General features: G+C 39.3%; 1 long non-coding RNA gene across 1 annotated transcript; it reads left to right on the top strand.

The window, feature by feature from the left end:
- The first annotated feature begins 3269 nt into the window (after positions 1-3269).
- On the top strand, positions 3270-15918 carry LOC136995396 (uncharacterized). Its single transcript, XR_010886974.1, has 3 exons — positions 3270-3341; positions 12123-12270; positions 15114-15918. It is a non-coding gene; the product is annotated as an uncharacterized lncRNA (long non-coding RNA).
- Positions 15919-17913: the final 1995 nt, after the last annotated feature.

Genomic DNA, 17913 nt, shown 5'->3' with positions numbered 1-17913 from the left:
AACATGTCAAGTGTCAAAAAACATTGCAAATCTTCTGTACTTCAATTTGAGTCAAAATAGATTGCCTACCATTTGTTCCTTTTCAGTGAGTACTTGAGAAAATAAAATGATACACCTGTTAAATTAACACATTTATTGTGTACCAAAGCTGTTCATTTGTACAGTAAATAAGTTAAAAACTTGATTCTCATATAATCCACTATTCAACCTGACTGACTGTTGAACCTCCCTAATCAAATACATTTACATGATATTGTAAGCTACATTACAGCGCATTATTAGCTTGTAAAATGAAATTGCTGCAACATTATGTACTATGTATTTGAAGCAGTAACAAATTTACCAGTGATGTGCTAATGGATATGTTGTATTGCAATAAATATAAATTTAGAATAGCAATTGGAAAACATTAACATTTTTATATATGAGATTAGGCTTTTATGAGGCTGATCCAGCTAGCAGTAAAAACTGAAGAGGTGTACTTGCTAGCTGCCATTTCTGTTTTGGACTATTCTGAGCAAAAGATGAGTGATCTTTCTTTGCAATAGAGCTTTTATAACCAACATAAGAGACTTACGACTGACAGAGGTTTTGGTAAGTAGCTATCATTCCTTCTTCTAAGAAAAAGCGCTCTATATACCTGATCCACAGGTCAAATCTAGACACCACTTACCAGCAATTTCCTGTGGCCTTACTGACAGTGTTTCTTCTTCTTTCCCCCCACCTCTGGCCTGTCTCTCCCGTTTTCCTCTTGAGCTGCAAATGCCACCATTAGTTTTCCAACAAATTGTTGATTTAAAAGAAACAAAGCCATAAATAAAGTAAAACAGCTGAGGGCAAGCAGAAAATAATGCCCACAGCAGCCAGCAAAAAACGTTGGAAGGAAGGTTGAATATGCTGCATCTCTCTCCTGGTGTTTGGGCATGTTTCTTAGAAATTTCTGAGAGAACAGGTCCCCTGCTATCCTGTGCTTTTCCTGTCATGCAGCTGGTACACCTGCACCGAGTTTTGGAGCACTGCAGGCAATGCCCCATGCCAAGGAAAACTGCCAGGACAGCAGGATCCCTGCTGAAACACAGGACAACAGCAGCTTCGCTAGCCAGAGCTGGGGCTCTCTCTCCAGTGGGCCAACAGCAGCTTAATAAGAGACTGAGATTAGGGCATGAGGTATCGAAGAAAAAGAAAGAACAGGGCTGCAGGCACAGGATTTGCTTTTGGCAAAGGACTGTAGGCTGGATGAGGAGGAGGTTGTAAATTGTTGGTTTGTGATATGGAAACGTGAAATTGGTTAGGAACCATTGGCACAGTTCTCTTGCATGTTCAAATCTCATCTTGTGGGCACACCATTTGCATGGCATGTTACAGATGTGTGTGTTTTATTGTGTGGTGATACTTTACTTGAAATATTTACTCTGCATTTACAGCCAATATTTTCTCCACATGCTATCCTTTTGTTTTCAACTTAGCAAAATATGGAGTATATTTTAGAATCAGATGCCACAATGCATTTATGATATCAACAGAGGCATGTCAGAATGTGGATGCAATTATAGAGTTACTGGAACTGGCAGAAATACAATAAAGTGGTTATTATAATTCAGCTTAATGTGAAGTGCTGTTAGTTTGCTTGTCACTGAATATCCTTTTAATTAAGGAGTCTTGATACCAAAACATGCTGTATTTGGGTAGAGACCAAAGATATATGCCACCATTATTCTAATCTTGTAATGATGATTATAGTAGACAGTCACCTATCTTGTTTAGAAGCAAAGCACAGAGGCTGGTGAATTAATCAAAATCTGTAACCTTAACTCACTGAAAGAGCTGTAATATACTTTTTTCATGGACACAGTCCTGTATTGACAAACATTCCTTCCAACATAGGGGTGGAAGGAGCATAGAGGCTTCTGTAGTGCAAGATCTACCCTGAATTTGTCCTAGTGTATTTATCTCATTATGTGAATTACTTCACTTTAGTGGACTCAGTGGATAGCCAATTATTTTAGACTATGTAGCCTATTCTGCAATTAAACAAATTATTGCCAAATCATTTCAGATTCTTACAGCTAAGACTTTTTCTAATTCACGCTGCTAAAAATTACTCTTGTACAAGGAAGAAAAGAACAATATAGAGAAGTCAAAAAGTTTTCAATGCTTTCTTTGATGAGCAACTTGTAAATCTGCCTTTTGTCTCTGCCTTTTGTCTACTTTTAAGACCTATTCCTGTAGTATATGTGGGCCTCACAAGTGTTTGTGAAAATATCTTAGCACACAGGTAGGAAAATATTATCAGAATTCTGCGAATGGAGACACACAAGAACAATCTACCCTGTGGGGAGCCAAAAGTGCCTCCCAGGTCTGGTAGCACTACCTGGCTGCGCACCAGCTCTGTGCTGTGACAGGATTCAGGTGCGCACCATACTCCTTGCAACCCCCATCTACTCATACATTCAGGTTTCCAAAGGACAGAAACTTGGATGTGCGGAGCAGAGGGAGTCGTGGTGTGCTGATCCAGGCTGGAAGACCAGGACACAGACCAAGCCACGCGACGCAGCCACCTGGCAGTCTGGGCAAGCAAGCTTTTAAGCAGTGCGCCTGAAGTAATACTCTGTGTTGTAAACCTGGGAGTTGTTTAATACAATCACAAGAAAGAAAGAACTTGCTGGATAATGTTTTGTAGCTTTTGCAGGGGTAAGTTCAATAACTGTAGGCCCTAAAATTATCCTTTTAGCACCCCAATAACAGCTCTTCCAAAGACAGTGGTTTGGGGCTGGATGTTCTTCCGAACTGATTTCATATTGATTACAATACCTAAAGAATTCAGCTTTCAGTTCTTAGTGTGTCCTTCTGCCAAAGGGGAAGAAGGAGAGTTCCCTCTCTCTGGAGTGCAGTCTTGTTCCTCCACTTCCAGTGATGAAAACTATTGAAGTGTCTGAGCTTTTATCTTTTCTCCTAATGTTAAGACACCTGTTTTGGCATATCATCAGATCCCATTGGCAAACTTCCCCAAATGATACCTCTTTAGTAGTCTCCTGATAGATGGTTTTCTGGCAAGAACTGTAAGTTGTACAGTGCCTTTTATTTTTCAGTACTTTCTTATTTGAGTAATTTTAATTCTTCTACAATTGTCTATATTTCTTCATTCTCAGATGCAGTGATTGGAGCCTCTCACAACTTCCTATGCTTCATTTCCCTCCTGTGATCTGAGACCATCCAAAGTTGTAAGACTACTCATACAGAATGTTTATGAAAAATGGAATGCAGATTGCCACAGATACTGGAAAACACCAAGTCTCTTGCAGGAGAAAAATATCCTGTCACCAGGTCCAATTATGACAGAGGTAAAAATTCACTCTGATTTTTTTATTAGTTTCTCTCCTAACATATTTTGGAAAGAGTTACTGGAACACTGGAGCTTAAATTTGTCTTGAAATGGTGCATTGACCAGCCAAATATAGTTTATCTGCAGTGAGTGTCCTCACAAAATTCTGTCAAAGATTGGTTCAAAAAGCAAACCTGTTGTGTAATTACTTCTCCAAAGATTATCTGAATTTTTTGCTCTTGAAATCTACCAGCAAATCTTAGAAGGCTCTATTTGGCAAATCCCAGTTCTGATCACATCAGAAATAAGGGCTGTTGGGGTTTTTTAAAAAAAGCTGTTTTTATATTGCCTCACCAAGTCTACATAAGCAATGAAGCATAAAAGCACACAGTAATGTATAGATAAAGTGCCTCACTTTTTTTAGTTCATTTTTAATTCATTTTGAATGGAATTTTAAGCAAGGGTTCAAGTTGACTCCTTTTTTAAACTAATTTTCTTCTCACAATTAATACATTTCATAGTCTTGACTTTGAAATACATTACTTATTTAACACATCTCTCTGCTAGCCGTGAAGAATTAATTCTTCAAACTCTGCAGTAGACAAATATTCTGTAGCTGAGACTGGCAAACTCTTTTTCACTTGTGGATTTGAACTCGCAGGCCAGATTCATCAATGAGATAATGAGACATTTTCTGTATTTCAATTTTTAACAATTTTCATATCCGTATTCATTAAATTTTAAAAGAAGATAAATAATGGATGGTTCTAGTGATGTCTGTTAAATAAATTCCATAGGAAGAGAAAACAAGGACTTCATAAATGTTGAATTGCACTATTGTTTACATTTATAATGGTTTCCTTAAATGGATAAATTAGGTCATTATTACCAAAATTTTTCATTATTTATTAGTGTTTGCATTTTAAAGACAGAATTACACATGTTTCCTTGAGATTTCAAAGGGAAAGATTTGTAGTAGTTATTGCTTGTAAGCAGTCCAGTTTTGTGTCTGTACAGGTAAAATGCAAATACAATAAATGTCATCATTCACAGAATCACAGAATCACAGAATCGCTGAGGTTGGAAGAGACCTCTGGAGATCATCTAGTCCAACCCCCCTGCTCAAGCAGGGTCACCTAGAGCACGTTGCACAGGATTGCATCCAGGCACGTTTTGAATATCTCCAGAGAAGGAGACTCCACAACCTCTCGGGGCAACCTGTTCCAGTGCTCTGTCACCCTCACAGTGAAAAAGTTTTTCCTCATGTTCAGATGGAAGTGTCTGTGTTTCAGTTTGTGCCCATTGCCTCGCGTCCTGTCGCTCGGCACCACTGAAAAGAGTCTGGTCCCATCCTCTCGACACCCTCCCTTCAGATACTTGTACACGTTGATAAGATCTCCTCTCAGCCTTCTCTTCTCCAAGCTAAACAGGCCAAGCTCTCTCAGCCTTTCCTCATAAGAGAGATGCTCCAGTCCCCTAATCATCTTTGTGGCCCTTCGCTGGACTTGCTCCAGTAGTGCCACATCCCTCTTGTACTGGGGAGCCCAGAACTGGACGCAGTACTCCAGAGGTGGCCTCACCAGGGCTGAGTAGAGGGGGAGAATCACCTCCCTCGACCTGCTGGCAACACTCTTCCTGATGCACCCCAGCATACCATTGGCCTTCTTGGCCACAAGGGCACATTGCTGCCTCATGCTTAACTTGGTGTCCACCAGCACTCCCAGGTCCTTCTCGGCAGAGCTGCTTTCCAGCAGGTCAACCCCCAACCTGTACTGGTGCATGGGGTTGTTCCTCCCCAGGTGCAGGACCCTGCACTTCCCTTTGTTGAACTCCATGAGGTTCCTCTCTGCCCACCTCTCCAACCTGTCCAAGTCTCTTTGAATGGCAGCACAGCCCTCTGGTGTATCAGCCACTCCTCCCAGTTTGGTATCGTCAGCAAACTTGCTGAGGGTGCACTCTGTGCCTTCATCCAGGTCATTGATGAAGTTGAACAAGACTGGACCCAGGACTGACCCCTGGGGGACACCGCTAGCTACAGGCCTCCAACTAGACTCTGTGCCACTGATCACAACTCTCTGAGCTCTGCCATTCAGCCAGTTCTCAATCCACCTCACTGTCCACTCATCTAACCCACACTTCCTGAGCTTGTCTATGAGGATGCTATGGGAGACAGTGTCAAAAGCCTTGCTGAAGTCTAGGTAGACAACATCCACTGCTCTCCCCTCATCTACCCAGCCAGTCATTCCATCAGAGAAGGCTATCAGATTGGTTAGGCATGATTTCCCCTTGGTGAAGCCATGCTGACTACTCCTGATCACCTTCTTTTCCTCCACATGCTTGGAGATGGCTTCCAGGGTGAGCTGCTCCATCACCTTTCCAGGGACGGAGGTGAGGCTGACTGGCCTGTAGTTCCCTGGGTCCTCCTTCTTGCCCTTTTTGAAGACTGGGGTGACATTGGCTTTCTTCCAGTCCTCAGGCACCTCTCCTGTCCTCCATGACCTTTCAAAGATGATGGAGAGTGGCTTAGCAATGACATCCGCCAGCTCCCTCAGCACTCGTGGGTGCATCCCATCAGGGCCCATGGATTTGTGGGTGTCAAGTTTGCTTAAATGATCTCTAACCCAATCCTCCTCCACCAAGGGAAAGTCTTCCTCTCTCCAGACTTTCTCTCTTGCCTCCAGGGTCTGGGGTTCCTGAGGGCTGGCCTGAGCAGTAAAGACTGAAGCAAAGAAGGCATTCAGTAACTCTGCCTTCTCTGTATCCTTTGTCACCAGGGCACCCACCCCATTCAGCAAAGGGCCCACATTTTCCCTAGTCTTCCTCTTGCTGCTGATGTATTTGAAGAAGCCCTTCTTGCTGTCCTTGACATGCCTTGCCAGATTTAATTCCAAACGGGCCTTAGCCTTCCTCGTCGCATCCCTGCATACTCTGACAACGTTCCTATGTTCCTCCCAAGTGGCCTGTCCCCCTTTCCACTTTCTGTATACTTCCTTCTTCTGGTTGAGTTTTGCCAGGAGCTCCTTGCTCATCCATGCAGGTCTCCTGCCTCCTTTGCTTGACTTCCTACTCATAGGGATGCACCGCTCTTGAGCCTGGAGGAAGTGATGTTTGAATATTAACTAGCTCTCTTGAACACTCCTTCCTTCTAGGGCCCTCACCCATGGGATTCCTCCAAGTAGGTCCCTGAAGGGGCCAAAGTTTGCTCTCCTGAAGTCCAGGGTTGCGATCCTACTTGGTGCCCTGCTGCCCTCTCGCAGGATCCTGAACTCCACCATCTCATGATCACTGCAGCCAAGGCAGCCCCCGACCTTCACATCTTCCACCAGTCCTTCTTTGTTTGTTAGTACGAGGTCCAGCAGCACACCTCTCCTTGTTGGCTCCTCCACCACCTGTGTCAAGAAGTTGTCACCGATTCTATTTCTTGATTGAAAATATACTGCATATTTTTTATGTGACCAGAAAACTCAGTACACTGTTTCAGTTCTATTCAGTATACAACATTCACATGGCTTTGCATGTCAGAGAAAACTATGTAGTCCTACCTCTTGGAATGTACACATAAATGACTTGAATATTAAGTTCTTTATATGGTTTATATCTCTGTACTCTCTATTTGTATTTTGTCTACCTTATCTATAACTCTAGAATGCTGTTATAGAGTGGAAATGAAAAATATTACACTGCAAAACTCAGTTACACAAGCAAACGGACAAAGATAGCATTGCTCATCAGTCACACATTTCAGCTTCAGAAACAGTTTTATACTCATACCAGAAACATGTGCTAAAGAATATGCTCAACTTTTTTTCCTTTATAACTTCATATAGTTGTTCCTTTGGTCCACTGTTAACCAATTAAGGCCTTTACAGAATGTTACCCTCAGTAGGAGAAGTGTGCCTAAGAATTCAGTGACACCAGCGAGTACTGGAGTACAGGTTACAATAATATTGGATGGCACGAGTTTTTTCCTGCCTTTGCAGAAACTGTTTTACTTTTAACTGCATTGCTAAGAGTAGAATGCGCATATACCTACCAAATCCCATACATTGCCCCTAACCATTACACGAGAAGGAAAAAACAATGCACATGAGCAGTTATGGCACTGCAGAGGAAGCCCTGAAAACAAAAGCAGTTAGAGATCTAGAAGATCTTTGAAGAAACCTGTGTGGCTGTAGGCTTAAGTGTCTCTGTCCATCTCTAGGCATTGTGTGATGAATATGCTGCTAATAGTGCACAGCCATCATAAGAAGCATCACTGCCTGCATAGCATAGACATTTATGTAAAAGATTCTGAAGCCTAATGTTAACCTATAAGGAAAGTGAAGAAATAGATCAGTTTCAAATCTTGAATGAGGACAAATTAACATCATTCAAGTATTCACAAGACTGCGCAACAGACTAAGAAAACAGAAGGAACCCTATCTGGTTAAACTGAAAAAAGGTGCTCAGAGCTTTGTACTCATCATGCCTGAGGCTACCTTCTCTAATGAAAGATGCCAAAATGAGTTTTGCAAAGGAGCTATTGATTCAGGTGATAAGCCTGTCACTGGAGCATCCCCAGTTAGTAGGATTAAGCCTCTTGGATGCACTTCCATATGTATCAAGCTGCTGGAGCTCCACAAGTCTGTGAAATGAGTACTTCTCCACACCAAATACAAATACACAAATGCAAATACACAGCAAGGTGATGAAGTAATGTCTTGTTGTGTTTTGGGAGGTACTACACCTTCAGGTAGGTGAACTCTGTTCATTACTCCATTTGGGAGAGACAGATTCAAAAGCCTCCTGTTTGAGATATCCTAATATTTCAGAGGAGAAGATGACCTAGAATTTGGTGGGCCTGGAACAGTAGGACCATCATCAGATGGTAAAATGGTCTCATTTTTAATAGCATGCAATCAAGACCCATGATGATTGTCTGCTCAAAGCTTTACAAATATTTGAAGAGGTAGGATCCATTCTGAATGTGAGAAAACATGCATTAGAAAAGATGGCATCTTTTTTTAACCCAATTGCTTTGACTTATGGTCCATTTTAAAGGACAAAGGTTATTCTGTGCTAGATATAGGGTAGAAAAGGTAACTCTCAGCATGAATCTTGATAACTGTCCAGTATGGACAGAGTTATTCACAACTACATAATCCTGCTCTGATTTAAGCATTTAGATATTTTCACAGTTTCATCAGAGGACTCACTATATCTTTTGAAATGAATCATAAACCTATTCCCCTACTTAAACATATCAGCTCCTCTAAGCACATATGCAATAAATGGTTTATGTCATGATGCACTCTTTCACAGTCCTCCATACCCTGGACAGATTTTCCTTGAAATAAATGCTCTGTCAAGATGTCCCATTTAAAGAAGACTGATGACACATGCAAGGTATTATTGGCATACAGCACTACAGTGCTTGCAAAGAATTTCAGCCTGGTTGAGCTACTCAAGAGCAGACATCCCCACACTCCAGTATCAGTAAGTCTACTGTGACTTAAGCAGCACACCTCTGCACTCTTCAAGAAAAATAAGGTGCACTTGGAAAAAGAACAACTTGGAAAAAAGAAAAGAAAAAAGAAAAGAAAAAAAGAAAAAAAAAGAAAAAAGAAGAGAAAAGAGAAGAGAAGAGAAGAGAAAAAGAAAAGAAAAGAAAAGAAAAGAAAAGAAAAGAAAAGAGAAAAGAAAAGAAAAGAAAAGAAAAGAAAAGAAAAGAAAAGAAAAGAAAAGAAAAGAAAAGAAAAGAAAAGAAAAGAAAAATTGTTACTGACCTCAAGGAATGTAAGAATTCCTGGCTCTCTAAGGATGTCAGTCAGCCTGGCTCCCAAGAGCCAAGCTGGACCAAGGTGGTATCTCTCTCCAAGATTATACACTTTTAATTCTGGCTGCTCCAGAAAGCTCTTATGCTCTTATGTTCATCCCACAAGCAGCTGAGAAGACAGTACAGAACATCACACAAAACTTCAGTGGCGAGCTGACATCAGCTCTCTATCAAACTCTCGACCTGGCTGTTCCCCAGCATTTGCAGTAATAATACCAGCTTCTGCCTTTTTTATTGTGAGCTGAACCATGAACAATCATTTTGGTAAGAGCTTACCCAAGCCTGGATCCTAATGCCACATTTCATTTTCTTTGCAAGCAATTTAATTTGGCTTTTCAAAGAGATAAGATGAGCATCAACTGTATGCTTACTCCCTCCAGAAAGCAGTAGAATGTAGCTTTTGCATCACACACCACTGACAGTGCCTTAACATGAAGTGTTTCACTTTGCTGGTCTGGCTTGCTAACAGCAGAATAAACACACACAATGCAGAGTGCAGGATAATGCGCGTAATTACTATCTAAGTAAATCATTAAAATAAATAATTAAAAGTGGATGCTCTGAGTCAGGTATCTTTCTTAGTGAAATCCTGTTTATTTACAAAATATGTCCAGAAGTCCTCTTTACACGTGAGTAATGAGCATCAAGGGGCAGTTTCTCAGCTCAGAACTTCATATATGAGACTCCAGTGTCATGTATGCCCAAGAAGGGACATCTTTTAACTTCTTTTCAGGGTCTTGCTCTTGTTTTTTAGACTGCCTGGCATCTTTTTGGTCTGGCATCCTTTAGGATTGCAAAAGCAGAGCCCCAGACTCTGACTTTCAGTCACTTTGCTTACTTCTGTCCTAGTCTGTGCCTTCACCAACCATTTACTATTGTTTTGAGTACATACAGGAGCCATTTCTTTAGAGTCTGAGAAAGTTTTAGGGGTATCCACTGACTTTAAAGAAATAGTGATTATTTAGGGATTCAAGACTCACTTGAGGACAGCCATTAATCGTATCAGTGCACCAGTACTATTATACACTGTGGCTTACAACACATTTCTGGCCAGTCCAATTTTTATGAAATTTTCTGGTGAGTTACGAACTGTTCTTATGGCATACTCTAAGATGGAGCTCTGTAAAGTTTGTCTTGCTAGATAATCAAAGCGCATGAACATTTGTGCTTCATATGTCCTTTCATAATAAAATGCAGGGGGTGAGTAAGCTCACATTGCCTATTTGAGACTTTACAATATGCATTTAAAAGTAGAACCTCTTTCATCACAAAGTTCACGTATTGCTTTACCTCCTTTTTAATTTATAAAGCCACTCATACCTAAGTGTTAAATATTGACAATAGTTATTACTTTTATAAATGACTTTGCCTGAAAAACAAAGCACTAATTCTGTTCTGCTACTGAAGCACTTCCATCGCCAAAACCAGCTCATGCTTTTTCAGTGCAGGAGCAGCCATTTGGCAAAACCTCCTTACAGTCTTTTAAGCCACATTTTATTTCAATTCCTTTTGTGCTGGATCTGAAGTTCACTCCATTCAGTTGAGTTACTACCATTGATTTCTGTGAGCTTTGGATCATGCTCTTGGTGAATGGAGCTAGAGAGTTTGGTCACAGTGTGCCAGCATGTAATAACTGTAGATATGAGCACTGAGGTCACTCTTGCATAATTAACCCCTTTTGTGTACTATTTCCTTTTGTCTGAGAAAATTTGTGAATATGTGAGCATTGTTTATGGAGTCAGTATGAACCAATGGAATTTTCCATAATACTCAATATATTAAAAATACATTGACAAATCCTGGATTCCTTAACCTGATTTATGCTATTTATTTTAGGCTGAGCTCTTATTGAACTCCATTCTAGTTTTGCCTGAGTAAGAATAGAGTTAGAATATTGGAATATCTCTATGTACACGTTGATGGGTTTTAAATGTCAGCTATTTTGATCCTAGTATTGAATGTAAAAATATGACAGACAAATCTATTTTCTATTCGTAAAATCTACAACATATTTAATGTTCAATGTGATCATTTGGTTTTATGACAGGGACAGAATAAATAAATGGAGCTATAAGTAAAACAGGGATTTACATATGAAGTTCCCTTTACTACTAATGGGAATTGCAATCCCAAAGACTCTTCATGCATTAATAGGAAAGTAAAAAACAGTGCCTTGTTTTTCAAACAAACATAATGTTTACTGTAAGTATTTAACACACACGCATATATGTGGGTTTTTTTCGTAAATTAAAGAGGAGTTAACGCAATATGTGAACCTTCAGATGAAAAAAAGTGAAAAAGCAACACAAAAAAGGAGGAATCTGACAGTTGAACTGAATCAACTGCATAGATTGGATAGGAAGAGGAAATTAGAACTAGCACAAAATGCTAACAAGCACAGAACAAATAAATAGATAACAGGAAGGGAACTGAACCAATATAAACAGCTGCAAAGGGTATTGTTGGCAGGATTTCAGGCCTAACAGTTTGAAGAGGACAGAAACATTTCATTGTTGAGTAGTATTTTTAAAAAGATGTTTTACCTCAACATGATTACATTTGAAAAATATTTTCAAAATTGTAAGCTTCTTGTAACCATGGGGCTGCTGAATTAACCTGAGGTTTTCTCTAGTGCTTCCCTCCCTTTTTCTTCCACTAGGGAAGGTAAGGAGCTGTATTTGTCTTGTCCTCAAGCACCAGACTGCAAGTAGACCCTAATAGCACTTATGTGGGTTGTTATGCTTTCCACCAACTCATGGACCTAGGGACCTATCCCTAGTTCATGGTGTCTCCATCTTTTGGGGGCTTTCTTAGTATAATTTTCTCTTACCCCCTTGGATTCTATTATAGGGGGCAGGCTCCATGAATAAGATACCTCAGTCTGAATTTTTATTAGCATTATTTTAGTAAATCTCTGCTCTGGATGAGAATGATCTACTTCCCTTTTACTCCAACCCTGTCTGAGACATCCATTTCCCTCTGCAGGTCGCCAGCTGTTACCGTCTTTCCCAGCACAGACTCCCAGAACATCAGCCTTCAGAGAAAGGGCAGACAGCACAACTGGCTGCTTCCACTTCTTCCAAATGACAGAAAGAGAAATCTAATGACCTATCTTCTTTGGCCTTGGTCTGAGGTGAGATTACAATCCTCCAGCTAAACAAGGGATGCTGGTTGCTGCTGGACAAAGATAAAAGGATTGCTGAAGTGATCTAGCATAGCTGATCCTAGTATAATTAATGATATTCACCAACAAGTGAATATTTGTGACTATTCTGCTAATCAGAAGACAAGTGTTAATATTCTGTGCAACATTTCAGTTGAAGCAGGCAAAGCATGCTTAAAGCTAATACTCTGTCTGTTGTGGACCTTGGGGCAGTCCATAATTCCACCTGGCATGATGTACAGTCCCTCTAAGGCACCACCCTATGGCAACGGTGCTTTCCTGGACTTTATGTTTACACATTCTTTTTAAGACCTCTAATTAGTAGTTAGACATGTAAACAAGCCATAAGCTTGGCACATTTATTCAAAGCTTTTTCATTTGTTCCTTTTTCAACTATTTTCTTTTCCACAATTGTTTTTTCAGAAGACAAATGATTTCTGGGAGAACAGCCCCTTCTAGATGCTTTAGATTGGGTATTTAAACTGATAGTCATTTTAAATGAAATTCCAGAAGATAATCTTATTTTAATATACATATTAACTCTATAGTGAATAATCTTATTAAAGTGCTTTTGATTTATCTTATAGAATCTGTTTCTCCACTAAACATCTTCCTGTTAATATCACTTCATCAAATAAATTCCAGAGGTCTTTTAGATTTGATCTTTTCACCAAATAGATTATTTTGTAACATTTTATTGAATGTGTTCAGATTCTGTGTCATATGTTTTTTTCAGTATTCTAGTTGTCAACAATCCAAGTAGGATTGTGTGTGGGATATTTTTAAAAGTCCTAAAGATGCCTTCAGCGGACTATTCCAAAGAAGCTGGGCAGCTATGTGCTTTCAAAATGCCTCTAGCTGCTGTCCACTTTTTTAGGTGGCCAACAGAGCTTAAAAAATCTGGATACAGTCCCTTCTGCACAGACCTTACAACATAAGAAGCCACAGTAAAATGTAGAGAAGAAAGAGAATCATGCAATTTTTAAACAATTTCAGTCATAAATAACAAATATACGATATTCCATATCTTAAAATTATTCTACTTACAATTTTTTTTGTCTTGTAGATCAGAGGAGATGTAAGGAAATGTCCTCAGCAGCTCTTAAATAATTACCTTAATTTTTTTTTGTATTCACCAGGGAATTCTCCTTCAGGTTTTCTTTGCTTACTTATACATGACAGGAAACTCCATGACTCAGTTAGGGCTCTTGGGTTCTACTGCAAAACACAAGCAGTTTAGAATTGGGAAACATGTAATAGAACTGACCTTCTTTTTGCTGTTGGCTATGTAGGAATGATCACTGATGATGTTGGAAAGCACTAAAGAGTCACCTCAACTTACAAAAATAATAAAAATCAAGTAACCTAACAAATCTATTAGGAAGTCTGAGACACTCTGAAATTTGAAGATGACAAGACTCCCTTTGCAATTCCATATTGTGATGAAACAAGCATAGGAATAAGAATCCAGAATAACTGAATTCTAGTTCAATTTCTACTACCCATATGCTTAAAATGTACCTCATGCTTATGCAGCACAACATTTACATACTTAATTTTTTAAAACCACAGCATTCTACTAAAGTTTTATTCCTGTATGTTGCTGATATGTATATGTGAAATTTGCTTCTCCTTTAACAAGGATCTTTGGAATCACAGCATCTGACATGCCAGTGAAAGATAGTCTATGCAGTGCCACACAGTGCTGTTAAAACATAATCTTATTACAGTGCAATGTTGGTCCTTTATTTTCATCTGATTGTTATGCTACAACAATGATACTGGGGAAACAACTGAATGAATGATTGTGGAAAAGAAATGCTTTCAGAGACTGCTTACTCCTGCAGGCTTATGTGTTCACTGATATGTTTTTAACCATATTTCCTTGCCATTGTAGCAAAACTAGTTCATAACAGTTCAACCACTTATTTGTGAAAAGGTCACTTCAGTTTTAACACTGAGTTCTCATTCTCTGCCTATCTGTAGTGAAAAGAGGGCATTATCCCAGCATTTTGGAACTGCTTTTTGGACAAATAATTTGGCCCTACCTGAATAGGTAATACTAAACACACAGACCAAAGGTTAGGATTGCAAATCCATTACTTTACATGAAAGATGATGAAGAAGAAAGATTAGTGGCTAGGCATTGACTCCCTGACTCAGCCGTAGACTTTATGTGTGGCTCTTCATGATGAAAAATACATTTTATTTGGGCTGCTACTAGCTGAAAAGGGAACTTAAATGTGCATTACTAAGTTTAAAAAATTGCAACTGATTAGTAGTTACCTTGATAGTACAATACTGAGTGCCATAAAGATAGTTAGAAAGAGTTTGAATTGTGGCAGCATTTTAGCAGAGACACTGTAGTTCAGCTGGTTCATTTGACGTATGTGGTAACAGAATCTGGTACAAAAGGAATATTTAGAAAAAAAATCTATGGTAACTCTGGGCTTTGTTTCAGCCTGTAACTAACTCCAGTTACAGGAAGTATACAGTGAAAGATCAAAGTAAGAGACACTAAGTGAGCCTGTTGAAATGAAGTGTTACAGGCATATGTTCTTCATCTCACAGCTCCGTCGACTGGGTGCTGTAACAGCTGGGATATAAGAAAAATGTTTCAGGCAGATTCAACAGAAGAGCCTGTTCTTCATTTGGCCGGCTCGGAGCTTACATCTTACTGAAGGGCTGTAACAGTTCAATGGGTGTATTCTTTTCTTTTCTTTTTTCTTTTCTTTTCTTTTCCTTTCTTTTCTTTTCTTTTTTTCACAGCACAGGGGATACAAGGAGTTTATTCTTGTTAATTGCTTTTACAGACCAGATTATGTAAACCTTGTTGGATGGTGAGTAGCTGTAGTGGCCCAGAAGTCACCGGCCTCGGGAATCACATTGCATTCCCTGCTTGCTGGCGTGAAAGGAGGGCGTCTGCTGCAGCACCTGGAGCGCTGCACCTACGGGTCAGGTGGGATGCCTAGAGGGGTCAGTTCCTGCGCTTTCTCTCTCGTCTCCCAAAGCAGGAACAAGATCTGCCTGCTGCTCCTGTACTGAGGCTGCATCATCATTACCCCTGCTCCTACACATTTGCACAAAAGCCAGTTGCAATCTGGATGTATGGTAACGTATGCAATATGCCCCAGAGAATACAGTCAGGACTTCTGTTGGTGAAGTCAAAACAAATTAGAGGGATCCATGCACAGTTTGAATTTGCCAATTAATTCCCTTAGCCATCAAGAGCAGCATGGTCAAGTGGATAAGCCTGGGAGTTAGCAGAACGGGGTCTCTTACTAATTCTGCCACTGACCTGTTGTGTGACCTGAGGCAAACAGAGCTCCTCTCTGCTACCCATCCCATTTTGGGTCTGCCCTAGCTATTTAGACCGTAAGCACCTTGCACAGTGAAAATTTGCCAGTCAGGACTTGTCTATGCAGAATTTGCACTGATTTCACCAAATCATCACAGTAATCAGCTGAATTAAATTGTTACATTTTTCTCATGAGGGAGCATCACAGCAATATAAACATCTGCTTTATAGGGATACCTTGTTTCAGTCAAATTATAATGAATGCTAAACATAATTGTAGTACACCTGGTGTAGATATGTCTCAATAGTCATAAATCATCATGCTACTCTAATATAGCTAATTGTTATTATTGGTGCTGTTGTTATTCCTATTACTAATAGCCTCTGGTATCTAGTAATATTTGGCTTTAAAAAATCAAGTATGCACTTGTATGTATCTGTATATACATGTTATAAAATTGATATGTTTGCACTGGTATTTCTGCCTGGACTTTACTATCTTGGAAACACACTGCAGTGGCAGGAAGGATTTTAAGGTGCAAATGCATGTACTTTAGGTGGTTAATTTCTGTAAAGTACGAAATCCCTAGTGTTAGAAGCCATGCTACTGATTTGGGCTTTATTTTAAACTTACAGGTGAACATAAAGAAGGTTAGATAAGACAGAAATTGTAGAAGCAAATACAGTCCAGGTATTTAGGAGATCAGAGAGTAGCTCATGCTGTGTTGTAATATCTTTCTGACTTTTTGTGGATCCTCCAGACCGTTATATGACAGCTTAGCTTCTCACCAAGTAATATTAATCACTTCTTAATCAAGGTATGCTGGTTTTCAGCTTAAGACTGAAGAGAACTATTTAACAATATAGCTTTTTCAAAAATGGTTGAATATTTCTTTGGTGGGGTGGGGAGGGTGAATCTTTATTTATCTACAGAATTAAAATGTTTTCTGCAAGCAAAGAATATTTCTTTCCCCCAAATCCAGCCCTTCCTAGCTGCCTGAAATTAAAATCCAATCACTGGGACTGAGCACTCTAAGTACTTCCATTTCAGGCTGAAAGCTTTGTAACATGTAAATTTGAGGCAAGTTTTATTTAAATGAAGTCCAAATCCTAGTTTAAAAACAATTCTGTTACCATAGCTAATTGCTGCATGTGACTAGCACTGTTAGTTCTTCTTTATGCCTCTTGGTTCAGCCTCACACTGTACAGTAAGTGATTTGGCAGTACTGTACCCTCAATGCTGCCAAGAAATCAGCAACATTTACTTCTTGATTTCTGAAGTGAATCTGTATTTAGTGGATTTGGGGAAGAAATCTAATCATTTTCTTGTGCCTAAAAGCTATATTGGCAACAGTTGTTATATGAAAACCTTTTGTACCTGCAAAACTAAGTAACTCAGTAGCTCCCAGATTACAGAAAGGCTGATGTCTCCATTTGTACATGGTTCAAGGCATATTTATGAAGTAGGTTTTATTTATTTGCTTACAGACATTTTCAGTCTTAGCATACAAAGTGTTAGCCTTGGCCCCCAACTGATGCAGTTGCCACTCAAAACAGAGTTTCTCTCAGTTGTTTCATGTACTATAACTGATGAATGGCAGTAAGGCTCTGCTGTTACTCACTGTACCCATGTAATATCAACAGAGTTATGCTGATTTACACCAGCTGAGAAGTTGGCCCAAACACAAGCAAGGTTAAATGCGGTGCCTGAGACAGCTGCACAGTTGGTAAAGCTGAAAATGGAAGTTCTCTGTTTATGCAGACCCAAAAAGGGAGGCTGCAGTCACCAGGCTATCAAGATACCGTCTAAGTTTCTCAATATAAACACACCAATTATTTCAACCTTTGAGGCAGCTCTGTTTTTTAAAATCAATGGTATTTTACATTCTTTGATGTGACTTATTTTTGAATGTCTTAAGCAGAGGCTAACAGCTTTTGCCAAACTGTAATGAATTGCTTACTAGTGATTTCCTATTTTCTCAACCGATATGAAAAATACAGAGTAAGTTGAATATGATGTGAAAATAATATTTTAAGCCTTCTTTTTAAAAGTCATATGACAAAGAATATCTTCCATATAAATACCTTTTTTAAGTTTGTAGCTTTCATTAATTGTAAATTCTTTCTTTTCTTTTATTATTATTCTAAGAAGTGTGAAGTGGTTTATAAAATAGCTGTTAATTAATTTAGTTTTGTAGCAATTCGACATGTTGATTTTATCTCAAAAGCAAAGTGTCAATCAAAGGAACATATATCAAAAATATATATATAAAAGAGAGTTTTCCCTCTTGGCAAAGACAGGGTGTATTTTGAGT

The sequence above is a fragment of the Apteryx mantelli genome, chromosome Z (genome assembly GCF_036417845.1).
Source record: "Apteryx mantelli isolate bAptMan1 chromosome Z, bAptMan1.hap1, whole genome shotgun sequence".
In the NCBI taxonomy this organism is placed as follows: domain Eukaryota; kingdom Metazoa; phylum Chordata; class Aves; order Apterygiformes; family Apterygidae; genus Apteryx; species Apteryx mantelli.
Note: the sequence above shows the minus strand (reverse complement) of the source record. Positions and strands in the feature narration are given on the sequence as shown.